The following is a 14,483-nucleotide window of genomic DNA, read 5'->3' on the forward strand; positions in this document are numbered from 1 at the left end:
TTACTGTCTCTTCTCTTTTTTCTCCTCCTCCTCCTTCTTTGAAAAGTAATGTGTAATTTTTTTTTTTAGGAAAATAAATTGTCAACTTATACTTTTCCTTGAACATGTCCCAAATATCTTTAGATAGAAGTATGGTTCTCAGATCCCTATCTGAAAACCTTTAGGCTCATTTCTATCGAACCTTGTCTTGGTTCAGAACCTTAAATTAAAGGAAAAGAAACCAGAATAGTTATTGTCAGATTTTTACCTTCATAGCTCAGTAGATAAGCCTACTTCAAAAAACACAGATGAAAAAGAAAGAGGTATAAAAGACCCAATCATCCTTGCAAGTCTTTCATTCTAATCATGAGGATCATAATGGAAGAAGCAACTTTATTGAGTCTGGCTATGAACCAATTTTGGGATCACTTAGCTTAAAAATATGACTATAGACAACCATATTCCCCACTTGTAACTTCCTTGAAAAAGAAAAGGAAAAGGAGGTCAAAATGATTACCAGTGTAGTTTTATATTTTGATATTGGAAAGGGATCACATTTACTAAAAAAGTAAAATTCTAGTTTTATTTTTTATTTTATTTTATTTTCTTATCACAAATTGCTTGTTGGGATGTTGGATTGGAATATTGTTACATGGAAGATCTATGAAAAAAAAGGAAGGATATCAAGAGGAAATTAAAATGATGTTGGAGGGTGAAATACAATTGTTTTTATTATAATAAAAGTTATTTAAAAGCTCATAAAATGCAACTTAAAAATAGTTTCCTCCTGTAATTCATTCTTGCTCCACTTCATCTTATGTTAAAATTTTCCTTAAACCCTTGTCATTTATAATACTCTCCAGCTTGATATATCAAACCCAAACTCCTCAGGCTGGTATACAAGACCTTAAACAGATAGCTCACCATCTTCATTCTTTATATCGCCCCCAGATACTTTGATACAATTGTTGTGCCTTACATGCATCTTGACTCTGGTAAGCTTAAAGGCTTTTTATACTGCATTGCATGTATCTGAGATAGGCTCCATTTTCTACCTAACCATATCCTTTATCTCTTTCCAAACCTAACTCAAAACTAATCTCCAGAAAGCCTTTTACAACTGAGAAGTCCAGAGTGGTCTTTTCTTTCCTTGTCATATTTAGAATGCCTTAGTACTTAAATGTATTCCTTTTGTACAGTATTTCAGTGAAATTCAGCTAATATTTTTGGGGCATTTACTAAGGATGGGACTTCTAATATCACTTGAGACAAAAAGACAAAGATATAGCTGATGCTTTCAAGGAATTTATAATCTAATAAGGGAAGTGAACATGTATGAAAATAAGATGAAAAGTTATTATAATAATATACGATATATGTTATAAATGATGATAGAAGAGGTCAAATAGAAAGCTTTGAAAGTTTTGAGGAGGAAGGGATGGCGCAATTACTGTCAGGGAGTACCTCATAGAGAAAGTTATCCCTGAGATGTGCCTGAAAGAAAAGAAAGGTTTCTGTAGGTGGAAATATGGGCATTGTTCAGTTTAGGTGATACAATACCCCCTTTAGGCTTATTCTCATTTGGAATACACAGAGGGTGGTTAATTACTTGAGGTTCTAGGTATAACCCTATCATTGATTGCTCTCAACCCTATAACTCATAAGCTTCAACTGTTATGTTTCTTCTTACCAATCAGCCAGCAGATCCAATTAACGTTTAGAAAGTTTACTTTCTTTACTTTACTTTACTTTACTTACCATTTACTCAAATGGCATATTAGGAACAGAAGTTATAAAGCTTCCTCCCTTCAACCTTAGAAACAAAGAGAATACTTTACACAAAGAAACATGTATCTGGTGGAGGTGGCAGAGAGGGGGGATAAACAAAGTACAGTGGTGGCAAAGCAGATGATACGAACAAGATGTCACTGCCTATGCTTTTGCTAGAGAGTCATCACAGAGTTCACCGTAGAACAGGATTTCATTCTGTCATCAACTGTGTAGTGTACATCTAGCATTGGATATCCTGTACATATCTTTAACTCAATATATCAGTATATGCTTGTCATGTGTCAGGCAATGAGCTAAGTACTGAGGGATACAAAAAAGGCAAAAGGCAATTGAGCTCCCAATCTAATGGGGAAGACAATAAGTAGACAAAAACATTCATATAAGCTATATGTAGGATATACAAAAATAATTAAGAGATAGAAGGCACTAAAATTAAGAGGGGTTGGAAAAAGCTTCCTCTGGAAATTTGGATTTTAGTTGAAATTTAAAGGAAATTGGGAACCCAGTAGATGGAATTGAGGAGAGAGACTGTTCCAGGCATGGAGGACAGCCAGAGAAAAGTCCTAAATCTGAGAGATGAAATGTCTTGTTTATGAAACAGCAAGAAGGCCATATTTACAGCTGAGTGGAGGATGAACTGAGTGCATGGCAAGGAATATGGTATAAAAAGACTGGAAAGGTAGGAGGGGATTAAGTTCTGAAGGGCTTTGATTGCCAAACTGAGTATTTGTTCCAGAAGTTCATAGGGAGCCACTAAAGTTTATTGGGTGGGGTAGGAGTGGAAGCCATGATAAGACCTGTCATTTTGGTAACTGAATGAAGTGTTAGAGTAGGGAGAGACTTGAATCAGGCAGATTCACTGGCTGGCTATTATAGTAATTCAGGTATGACACAGTGAAAGCCTGTCCAGAGTGGGAGCAATGTCAGAGGACAGAATAGGTTATATTTAAGAGATATTGCAAAGGTGCAATAAATAGGATCTGAAACCAAATTGCATATAGAAGATGACAGCGAGGTTGAATGACACATGGGTTAAAATCCTGAGAGATTTGAGGATGGTATTACCTTGTACAGTAATAGAGAATTTAGGAGGACAGTAGGATTTAGGGTAAAAGAGAAAGAGTTTTGTTTTTATTATATTGAGTTTAAAATGTTTACTGGGTGTTTTGATACAGGGCACAATACTTTGGGCAAGTAGGTGGCACTGTGGAAAGAGTGAAAAGTCTGGAGTCAGGAAGATTCATGTTCCTGAAATCAGTTTCTACCCCAGATACTTATTAGCTGTGTGACCCCAGACAAGTAACTTAACTACTTTTGCTTTGTAAAATTTGTAAAATGACTGGAGAAGGAAATGCAAACTACTCCAGTGTCTTTGCCAAGCAAAACCCAAATGGAGTCATGAAACTCAGAGTCATAGGGTCCTCAAACTATGGCCTGCGGCCAGATGCAGCAGCTGAGGATGTTTATCCCCCTCACCCCGGTTATGAAGTTTCTTTATTTAAAGGCCCACAAAACAAAGTTTTTGTTTTTACTATAGTCTGGCCCTCCAACAGTCTGAGGGACAGTGAACTGGTCCCCTATTTAAAAAGTTTGAGGACCCCTGTGTTAGACACTACTGAAAAACAAGTGAACTGAATTGCACTTTTAGTTGGAAGTGTCTAAAAGGAAGTTGGAGATGCAAGATTGGATGTCAGCAGAGAATTCAGGCTGGGATATATTTGGGAATCAATATTTGAGAATTTGAGATGACATTTCAATTCACTGAAGCTGATAAAAATCACCAAATAAAATTATATGGAGGGAAAAGAAAAGTGGATGCAGGACAAAAATTCTTTTGGACACTATGATTTAGAGGGCATGATCTGCATGAGGAGATTGAGAAGGAGTAGTGTGATAGAAGAATCAGGAGAGATCGATGTCCCAGAAATCTAGAGAGAAGAGAGCATCAAGAAGAAAAAAGTGATGAGCAGAATAAAAGGCTGCAGTCAGGTTGAAAAGAATGAGGACTATCAAAAAGCCATTGACTTTGGCAATTGAGAGATTAGTATTAACTGTGGAGAGACCAGTTTTGGAAGAATGATGAAGTTGGAAGACAGATTTTAAGGGGTTAGAGAGTGAGAGAAGAAAAAGTGGAATTACCTATTATAGATGACCTTTTCAAGGAGTTTAGCTACAAAGGACAGAAGAGGTTTAGAATAGTAGTTAGCAGGGATGGAAAGATCAAGTGATGATTTTTTTGATGATGAGGGAAGTGTGTGAGCATTTTGGTAGGCAGTAAGTAATGAGAAAATAGATAGGGGAAGAAGGAAAGATGAAAATAAGTGAAAGAATGGGAATGACAAAGGAGGCAATTTGTTGGAGAGATGAGATATAATGGGATAAGTAGAGACCCTTGGTAAGGAGTAGTGGTCTTGATAAGGAGTAAAGTCACTTAATCACGTAAGACAGAATGAAAGAGAAAATAATGGTACAAGTCATATGAGTAATATTAGATGAGGGAGATGGAACTCATGACAAATGGCCTAATTTTTTTTTTTGTTGTTGTTATAAAATATGAGAGGATGTTCTTAGCCTAGAGGGTAAGAAATTTGAGAAACTATGGGAGATTTGAAGAAAGATGAGAAAGTTCAGAATTTTTTTTCTGTGGAGGATGGGATAGTAAGATAATGAGGGAGGTATATAGTATGATTGCCAACAGTATCTGTAGGTTGAGATTGTGTAACATAAATTTGTAATGAACTCACTCACATGGTTGTGTCATTTTCTGTACTTTTGTTTAGTGAATGAGGAGCAGAGTTTGGTAAAGGAAAGCAGAAGCAGAAGTAGAGAATCAATAGATTATGGTCAGATAAGGGGATTTTGGAATTCCAAACATCGAAGTGGTTCATTGGTGAGTGATAGCAATTTAAAGGATATTACTGTCTTGATGTATGTATGTCCCAAACCAAAAAGTCTAGAATGTTTTCCCTTCTCATCTTTACCTCTTGCCTTCTCTGGCTTCCTTGAAGTCCCCATTAAAAAATCTCACGTTCTAAAGGAAGCCTTTAATGATTTCCTGTAATTCTAATGCCTTCTCACTGTTGATTATTTCAAATTTATTCAGTATGTAGCTTGTTTGTACATAAACTGGTTACATGTTTTCTCTTTCATTAGATTTTGAGTTTTTTGAGAGCTGGGACCTGCCTTTTACTTTTTTTTTTTTTTGTAACCCCAGTATATGATCCATAGTTGGTACTTAATATATGGTTCTCGACTGACTGACAAAAAGGAATGCAGAATACAAGGGCTGTGGTCTCTTTTACATAGGGAGTAGATGCTGGTCTTGGTAGAAAGCCTACGACCTTTCTGCCTATAGGATTGCTTCTCTCCAGATAGCATCAGTGCAAATCAGCAGCCAAGCAAATGACTATGGCTTTCCTGAACATGTTTAAAATTCCAGCTACATAGTCAATATAAATGTCTTTTCTTAATCATATGGTTAGTCAGTGAGAACCAATTAACAGAATATATGTGTATTTTCTTCAATGCCTCCAAAACACTTAATGAATCATAATAATTCTCCTGAAAGTTAGCTCTCCAGCCTCTTTACACTGAGGATTGGCATTAGTTGAGCACAATGAGACATTTTGTTTGTGTATGTGTATGTGTGTGTATATACACAGTTACTAGTCCTTATGTTACAACTGACATCTGATCTGAAAACATCTCCATTGCTAAGCACCATTGAAACGGCTCAGCATTTAGTGATATTTCTCTAATTGTCTCGGATCACAGCAAAGATAATTTAAAAGTTTTAAGTCTTGAAAATCTCTGTAATCCCAAGATTGGTTCCATAGTTTATATATTATTTTTGCTTTTTCTTCCTTTTCCTTCTCATTGATTTTTTCCTCACATTCAGAGATATATGAATATTTACCAATAAAAATACAGAATTTTATTAGAGACATTTTAGGTTGTATAGAAAGTTAAACATTTTCATGTTGATTCTATGATGTTTTCTTTCTTTTACTCAAATCTGTCACTATTGACTATTAACAATGTGAATCATTTTTATTGCTCTCCCTTCCATTTCCTCCAGTGCCATCATCCCCATACTGATTAAATTCTTTATTTATCAACATAATTGTTGAAATAATAACAAAGCAGATTGGCTAAGATGACAGGAAAAAATAATGATGATTGTTGGAGGGGATGTGGGAAAACTGGGACAAGCTGGGAGAGATTGGGCTGGGTTCGAGACTCCGAGCTGCTGGTTGTGTGGCTGCTGGTCGAGCTAGCTTCTTGACTCAGCTGCACACATTGCTATCGCCGATTCTCTTCCACCTCCGATCCTTCTTCACTGAGAATAAAGACTGACGATTTTCCCCTAACCTGAATTCCTGTCTCGTGCTGATCTTAAAATACACAATCTGTTGGTGGAGTTGTGAACGAATCCAACCATTCTGGAGAGTAGTTTGGAACTATGCTCAAAAAGTTATCAAACTGTGCATACCCTTTGATCCAGCAGTGTTACTACTGGGCTTATATCCCAAAGAAATTATAAAGAAGGGAAAGGGACCTGTATGTGCACGAATGTTTATGGCAGCCCTTTTTGTAGTGGCTAGAAATTGGAAACTGAATGGATGCCCATCAGTTGGAGAATGGCTGAATAAATTGTGGTATATGAATATTATGGAATATTATTGTTCTGTAAGAAATGACCAACAGGATGATTTCAGAAAGGCCTGGAGAGACTTACACGAACTGATGCTGAGTGAAATGAGCAGGACCAGGAAATCATTATATACTTCAACAACAATACTATATGATGACCAGTTCTGATGGACCTGGCCATCCTCAGCAATGAGATCAACTAAATCATTTCCAATGGAGCAGTGATGAACTGAACCAGCTACACCCAGAGAAAGAACTCTGGGAGATGACAAAAAACCATTACATTGAATTCCCAATCCCTATATTTATGCCCACCTGCACTTTTTATTTCCTTCACAAGCTAATTGTACAATATTTCAGAGTCTGATTCTTTTTGTACAGCAAAATAACATTTTGGTCATGTATACTTATTGTGTATCTAATTTATATTTTAATATATTTAACATCTACTGGTCATCCTGCCATCTGGAGGAGGGGGTGGGGGGGTAAGAGGTGAAAAATTGGAACAAGAGGTTTGGCAATTGTTAATGCTGTAAAGTTACCCATGCATATAACCTGTAAATAAAAGGCTATTAAATTAAAAAAAAAAAAAAAAGACGTAGCCAAGAACTGAAAAAAAAAAAAAAAAAAGAAATAATGACAAAGGTGGTGAACAGATAAGAGAAATGGAAATTCTTTGATAGGGATAATATGTTAAGGAATTAGAGAGAATCTGTTATTAGAATGAATAAAATAAATGAAGATATAAATCAAGAAAACAAGAGGAGAAAAACCAGGGGGATAGAGGAAAGAAAAAAAAGGGAGGCTAAGAAGGCTTAAGGAATGGAAAATAAGAACTTAATAAATCTAGAGAAAGGAGAAGAGGTCCAAAAGTTGATTCGTAGGGAACATACTAATTAATATAATAATGGTATGGCCAGGACTAGAACCCAAGTATCCTGACTTGTATTTTTTTCTATTATAGTAATTTTCACTTAATTTTTACCTCACTTCATTTTTTTTCCAGATCATTTTAAGGAAATTAATTCAGTTAATTAGTTAATTTGATTAAAAGCCCTTTCCATTAGTCTTAATACCAACAAGAGTGAAATTTGAAAGAGACTGCCTCATTTTCTTTTTTTTTTAATTTTTCTTTTTAAAGATCATTATTTTAAAAAGAAGAATGTTAAGGACAATGTAAAGAGAAAATTAGCCAGAATGTTGCCAAAACAGAAGTGAACAAGCATTATCACTCTTGCAATGGTATTTCCTGAGGGATTATTTTGAAATTGATTGTAAGAGCATGGGATCAGAAAGAGAAGAATTTATCATATCTATATATAAATTTTGTTAAAGAAAATAATGAAAATGTATAACTGTAGTTTGATTGAAACTGAACTAACTCTTTTAGCCTACAGAACTCTCTCTACAGTCATCTGCTCTCATTAATGTAAAGAACATATAGGCTAGTATTAAAAGCTTTGGGAAATAAATAAACCAGACTAAAAATTCTAATAAATAATATAGTAATAATAATAGCTAGTTTGTATATAGGTTATTAAGGTCTATAAAGCATGTTACAAATATCTTATTTGATCCCCGTAATTATTCCTTTTGTTTTATAAATGGAGAAACTGAGGCTGAGAAATTAGATGGAAACCACTCCCCCCCCCCAGCAAATAGCCAAACAATACAGATCCAAAAGCTGGCCCAAAGTGCCATAGAATTGCCTTCTTTTTAATTTCTTGTCTATAATTTCAAAAGAAATCAAGAATTGCTATGTTGACAAACAATACAATGGTCATCATCAACAATTTAATAATCTCAGTATTCTAGAAGAGTCAAGCATTGGTGTGATTAAAAATAATTGATCTTTTGTTTCTTTAAATCACTTTCATTTCTTAATATGATCTTTTCTTGAACTTATTTTGGAAGACCATTCTTTGGAATAAAAAATAAAAAAGAGAGGCAATAAAAAGTGGTTCAGTAAAACCAGTTAACACATTAATTGAACCTGAGAATATATTTAATATTCCCAAATGTATATATCATCCTGCTCCCCAAGCTAAAAAAAGGGAAGAATATTTGCTTTCTTTTCTTCAGGGCCAAGCTTATTTATTATAGTTACAGAGCATTCAGTTTCATTTTGTTTTTGTTTCTTTCATATCATTATAGTCATTGTTTATATTGCTCTGCTTGCTTCACTTTTAATCAATTCATATAAATCTTCCCATCTTTCTTCATATTCTTCACATTGATTGTTTCCACTATCTTAATGTACCACAGTTTATTTAGCAATTCCCCAATTACTGGGCATCTATTTTGTTTCCAATGTTTTGCTACAGCAAAAGGGATGTTATAAATATTGTGTTATATATTCAGTCAATCAGTCAACAAACATTAAGTACTTACTTTGTGAGTTATACTATTGGATAAGTGCTAAGGATATAAAGAAAGGCAAAACACATTTCTTGCTCTGAAGGCACTCATTCTAATGTGGGCTCTCTTTGTATGTGTGTTTGTGTATGGTCTGTGGAACAATGTGTAGTTATGTGCTAATATATACAGGGTAAACAAGAGGTGATTGCAGAGTTCAGTTTTGAATATATAGAATTAAAGATGTTTATAGGATACACAGTTTGAGATGTTAGATCAGGAAAGAGATTAGGACTAGATACATAAATCTAAGAAACATTGGCATGTAAGTAATGGTTGAATCTATGCTAATTGATGAGACTACCAAGTGAAATAGATAACATAGAAGACAAGAAGAAAGCCCAATACTGAGAGCCTAGGGAATACCTGTGGTTAATGAACATAATTTCCATCAAGAGCCAACAAAAGAAGCTGGACTGATGGTCAGACATATAGAAAGAGAACTAGGACAGAGCAGTGCCATGAAAACATAGGGAGAATAGAATATCAAGAATAAGAGGTTTATCAACAATATCAAAGACTTCAGAGAGGTCAAGAAGGATGAGGAGTGAGAAAAGGCCATTAGATGTGGCAATTAAGAGATCACTAGTAACTTTGGAGAAAGTTCAGTTAAGAGGCAAAATAACTTACATACAAATATGATCTAAGTCTGGATACTCAGTAACTTCCTTCAAAGTTCAATCGACCATTTTATTACCTGATCATGTTTCTGGTGGCTATTGTCTATCTACCTGCAAAACATTCTATTTTTCTTCCTCAACTAATTCAGTGACTTGCTTATATTCTTTCTCTCCTCCTCAAATTCTGTTCTCATAGAAGACTTTAATATACACATTGGAAATTTCTTAAATGTGCTAATCTCTCAGTTCCTATATTTACTCATTTCTTCAATCTATTTAGCCACATATAAAAATACCCTTGACCTCATCACACAAATGCACCATTTCCATTATCATTACTCTGAACTTCCTTTATTCATTACTCTGAAATTAGTTTATTTGATCAATTTTTTGTCATTCAACCCTTTCTTCTGCCTAGCAAATCATAAAACCTTTCTTCATCCTCTTAACTTTCAATCTTTTTTACCCTTCATTTGTTTCTCAGGTCAGATGTGAAGGTGATCTAGCTGCAACATGTCACCCCGTTGATCGCCAGGGTTGATTTGGCTGATATGGCTGGCTAGGCGGGTGTCCCCTCCCTCCCTTATTGATCTATGTGCATCCCTCCCAAAGCTGTGAGCTTGATCAAAGGGGACAACCTTCCAAATAGAGGCATTATCATTCTTCCATCAAGGGTATATGGGTTGCTGTGCTCCCCTGCTAGAACAAGCTCCCAAGGTCCATTTCTTTCTCAGGCCATCACATCCATACTGGTTAAATTCTTTTCCTTCTACATATTGACCCATTGGTGAACCAATTCAAATCTACATAGTCCTCTTCTCTCTAATGAAGAGAGCTGTTGGCACTTTATCCCTATCAAAGAACTTCCATTTCCCTTATCTGTTCTTCTTATTTTCCATTTATTATGCCTTCTTAGCCTCCCTTTCTTTTTTTTCCCTTTCCATTATCCCCCTGATTTTTCTCCTTTTCTTTTCCCATGTTTTCCCTCACAATCCCTTTTGTTCTCTCTTTCTCACTTTATTCATCTCATTATGAAGCACAGAATACGATTTACAGTAAGTTCTTAAATTATATCAAATTGATGTATTTGTTGGTGAGAGATATTTGGATTATATATACCTGATTCTATCTGACCCAATAAAAATTTATATTTATGTCAATAAAGGCAAACTGTCCCAACAATCTGATTTGATTGTGAAGGTAGACTAGATAATAGAACTGATCATTTTGATATCTGGGTATTTCTGTCAGCAACCAATTGGATCAATCTTCTTATAAATTCTGTTACTATCTCAGTAATTGAACTGCAGATGTTTAGCCAGGTGCCTTAATGCTGTTTGAGGTTAGGTTTTGAATTCCAAAGCCAATCCAAAGAAGGATGAAGCATTACAAGACAGGGACACAAGATAGTCAGCAGAAACAAACTAGAACAAGTTTTCTTATTTAAGAAAAGCAAGAGGGGATGATGGAAACAGAGCAGGTGCAGTGAAGACCTGATGAAAGGCATTCCAAAACTAGTATAGAAAGATAGTAGGGAGTCCTAGACCTGAGGTTCAGTTCAAGTTTTGAGAATTGATACTTTTTCATGTTGGAGAAAACTCCTGGGGCTTATTGATATTCAGACTCCTTAGTGTGGGAAAAGAAGCATTCAGTTGATGCTGCTGGCCATATTTTTTTTGATGAAGTGAATCAAGGATCTCAGTCTCTCCTATGATTTCTTAGATAGATGGTGAGGAGGTGAGGCTCCTGAGCCTTTATACCTAGCTTCTTTCTCAAATTGGTGTCTCTTGATGGTTATGAGCTGATTTTCAATTGGGAAGTTAGCTTACATGGTTTCATCTAATGTTGTTCATTTCATCTTCTAGAAAGCTATTCAACTTTACTTTCTTAAAAATGGTAGTAGTTTATGAGTGATAATATAAAAATCATAGGAAAAAATGCCATAATATTTCTGAAAGAACACATTTGATTGTGGAATTAAAATACATTTCATGATATTTGACAGAAGTCAATAAAATCTTGGGCAGAAATTAAAATGTATATTTTACACAAGTACTTTTATAGTTAGTCTCTTATTGAACACATAAAAGGAAAAATTTTACTTTTAGGTCTTAGTGTTATTTCAGTTCTAAAATCCAACTAACCTTAAGTGAACTAATATTCCAGAGGGCACCCTCCTAACAATTGTACTTTTCCTTGTGAAGCTGAAAGCACAGTTTGTTGTAGATTTTTTTTTATTTTGTTTTTGCCTAAAGGAAAATAAATTATATGTTTTGGATCAGAAGATATTTAGTATTTGGTGGGTGCAGTGGAGAGGCACTAAGGAATGAATTTGTGTTAGGAAAAGATGTGTTTTGTTGAACACTTGGCAGCATGTTAGTACAATTTAATGGTGGTTTTGGTCCAGTGAAAATTAGCCCCAGGAAGATGCATATTCTATAATTAAAATGTGCAAGGCATGGAAAACTCAGAGGCATTTAATAGTCTTTTGTACTTCTGTATTTAAAAAAAACCCCATAGTCCTACATAAGTAAGAGAGCATTAATCAATTGTTTATTACATATTTACTGAGTAGCTCTGGCTTAGTGAATAGAGGGCCGACCCGATGTGCCTGGTTAGTTCAGTTGCAGTGTCGGAATGAAAGGAAGCACTTACAAGTCATTTAACATTTAATAAAAGAAAGTTTAATTAACCATAATATAACAAGTATATGTAGCAAGGATGCAGTTCTACTTAGTTTACATAGACATGCCCCTCCTATTCCCAGTCTCCATCTCCCATCTCCAGAAGGAAAAGCATTTAGTCAGTAGAGCCTGACTTCATTACTTAAATGAGACCTTTTTTGGCCTTAGGTGATCAGGAAGCTATAAAAATGCAGCTTGAAGCCATCGAGAAGTTGCTTTTAAGGGAGACACAGTTTGAGCCTTTTCCCATCTCTACACCATTCAGGTTCTGGCTTTATAGCCTTTTCCTTACTCAGGTAATGATGGAGGTGAAATGATTCTCAGATATATCTATATTTATGTGTGTATGCATATACCATACATGAAACACACACACATATATATATGTGTATGTATATATATGTATGTGTGTGTATGTGTTTTTTACATCTGTATCTACTATAACAAGAGACTATAAATATCAGAGAAAGTGGAAATCTTCTTCAGTAGAAGGAGTTTCCTCATTTGAGAGTGTTCTACAACAGTTCTAGTCCTTGAGGAAGTACAAATAGAGTAGGTGATGACGGCTTGGTCCCAAGGCTCTGAATCAAGAGAGACACTGAATTAAGAACATATTGATGACATTTACAAACCTTTAGCATTATAGAGATGACAATTAGGCTTTGTGCTCAGTAAGTGCAGTGTAGAGAGGGCATATACTTCACACCAGCCATAGATCATCTCATCTTTGAATTATGATTTTGGGATAATTAGTTAAAAGTAGAAACTATTTGATGGTGGTGGAGAAAATTCCCAATCTCTTAGTACCAGTGACTGTATGTCAGGGTTCCAAGATCTTTATCTCTGCCTACTGCCAGAGAACATTATTTATGCTGTTTGGGTGACACATTATTTATAGAACTTGTCCTAGTTGTAAACATTCCTACTTTTGGCTCTGATGTCTAAGTTTATGGTGGGTAAACAGCATTAGGATTCAGAAAGGCAAGATTTGATCCCTACCCTCAAAGAAATTATAATCTATTTGAGAAAATAGGACATGGGAAGCAACAGAAGGGAATGAGGCAAATTACTATTAATATTAATTATAACAATAGCAGCAATAAGAGTAATAATAGATAACATTTACGTAGCATGGCATTATATATATACATATATAATATGATATTTATATAAAATTTGTAAAGTGCTCTATAGGTTACCTAATTTGGTTCTCACAACAATCCTGTGTGGTTAGTGCTATTATTAACCCAATTTTATAGATAAGAAAACAGACTAAAAAAGGTTGACAACTATAAATGCTTGTAGACTTTACTAGGGTCACCCACCCAGATAAGAAGTATCAGAAAATGCAAGGATAGAATTATATAGCACATACAGAGTATATGCTCTTGACCTTTCAGAGTCAAGAGAAAGTTTGAAGGAAGGTTTTCTGTAAGAAGGAACCGTTCATGGTGGGTAAACAGCATTAGGATTCAGAAAGGCAACATTTGATCCCCACCCTCAAAGAAATTATAATCTATTTGAGAAAATAGGACACAGGAAGCAACAGAAGGGAATGTGGCAAATTACTATTAATATTAATTACAACAATAGCAGCAACAAGAGTAATAATAGATAACATTTAAATAGCATGGTATATATATATGTATATATATATATATATATATAATATGATATTTATATAAAATTTGTAAAGTGCTTTACAGATTACCTAATTTGGTTCTCACATATGGTTAGTGCTATTATTAACCCAATTTTATAGATAAGAAAACAGACTAAAAGAGGTTGACAACTATAAATGCTTGTAGACTTTATTAGGGTCACCCAGATAAGAAGTATCAGAAAATGCAGGATAGAATTATATAGCACATACAGAGTACATGCTCTTGACCTTTCAGAGTCAAGAGAAAGTTTGAAGCTAGGAATGTTTGGGAAGGTTTTCTGTAAGAAGGAACCATTCAGTTATAATGATTCTCAGCTTTGGATTGGTAGACAGAACAAAAAAGAGCATTGCAGGCAAACCTGAGTCAAGTAAGGGAGGCAGGCAAGGACTTACAGGAATGATAGAATTATGGAGAGTCCTTCTTATTAATAATAAAGGAAAACAGCAGTTAGGCCTGTCATTCTGAAGGGTTTTTGCACAGTTCTGTCTAGAAGGAGGACTGGAAATAAGTAACCTCTGGAGGATCTTAACAATTTTCAGATTTTTTTTGTCTGTGAGTTTGAATGGACTAATTTATTCTACTTATATATTCCTTCTTCTGACTTCATGATCTATTTTTGAATAAGGGAAAATTTATCCTAATTAATATCTAACTAAATAAGTTACGAGTGGTATACA

General features: G+C 34.9%; 1 protein-coding gene across 2 annotated transcripts in view; it reads left to right on the plus strand.

Annotated features, from left to right (window-relative positions):
- PXDNL (peroxidasin like) overlaps window positions 1-14,483 on the plus strand; it is a 538,497-nt gene that overhangs the window by 263,289 nt on the left and 260,725 nt on the right. The window lies entirely within an intron of this gene.

Source organism: Sarcophilus harrisii, chromosome 1 (genome assembly GCF_902635505.1).
Source record: "Sarcophilus harrisii chromosome 1, mSarHar1.11, whole genome shotgun sequence".
Classification (NCBI taxonomy): Eukaryota; Metazoa; Chordata; class Mammalia; order Dasyuromorphia; family Dasyuridae; genus Sarcophilus; species Sarcophilus harrisii.